Here is a 985-nt window from a genome sequence, read left to right as displayed (position 1 = left end):
TGCACAATGCAGTCACGGTTCTCTCCTGGTTTTTCTTTTATCAGCTGTTTTGCACTCACAAACTGACTACTACAAGTAATTTATGAGTAAAATTCAATTTCTTTTTTAAAAAATAGCGATTTTCAGCATAAAACCAACATTGGAGATCATTTCACTCCAAAGTTTGCTCTCAATCTTAGACGTGGCGACTAAAAGGGGCGTCGGCAAACATCTCTGCCAATAGTCTTCCTCAAAAAATACGAATTTTCTTACCAAAAGACTTTTAGGAGGTTTTTGCCTTAAAAGAGGAGGATGAAGTTGCTACAGATGGATTTCGATGGTTGCTGCTGTATTATTTTCTAACATGAATATGTTGTGGTCTGTCCAGGTAGAGGACAGCTGCCCCCTGTCCAGATGTGTCCCAGAGGGGAGGACCACCCACGTCCCTCCTGTCTTCCTCCTCCTGCTGCATCATGAGGGACACCCTGGTGCTGGACAGCCTTAGACCACTGCTACCTGCCATTTCCAACCACAACCTTTTACAAAGCTCCTCTGTCTGCTTGTGTGGGGAATATGGAGGAGATCAGCTCCTGCTCCTCTTGGTTCCACCTCAACAGTGATCTTCTGTTTCTTCCAGGAGTTGCAGGCGCTGCTCGGTCACGTCCAGACCAGACGGGCCACTTGGACAGTTCCTCGGTGAGTTGCATGCCGACGTCCCTCGACTGTCCAAAGGCTCAATGTGTGTGAGGTTTGTTGATAAAATGACCTCCTGATCAGTTGGATCAACCCAGCAGGTTCAGCGAACTGGAGGATTCAGCCGAAGCTCTTTCAGGATGTAGAGCAGCAGCACTCTGTAGTTTGGCACCAGCTTCAGTTGAAAAAGTAAATAAATAAATAAATAAATAAATAACAATGAGTTGTTTGTTAGCAACACACTGACTAATGGATCTGTGCAATGGTACCGAGTGCTTTCCGCAAATTTAGAAAATAAAACTCAGTCTCAGTT

This window comes from Blennius ocellaris (genome assembly GCF_963422515.1).
Source record: "Blennius ocellaris genome assembly, chromosome: 6".
Lineage (NCBI taxonomy): Eukaryota > Metazoa > Chordata > Actinopteri > Blenniiformes > Blenniidae > Blennius > Blennius ocellaris.
Note: the sequence above shows the minus strand (reverse complement) of the source record.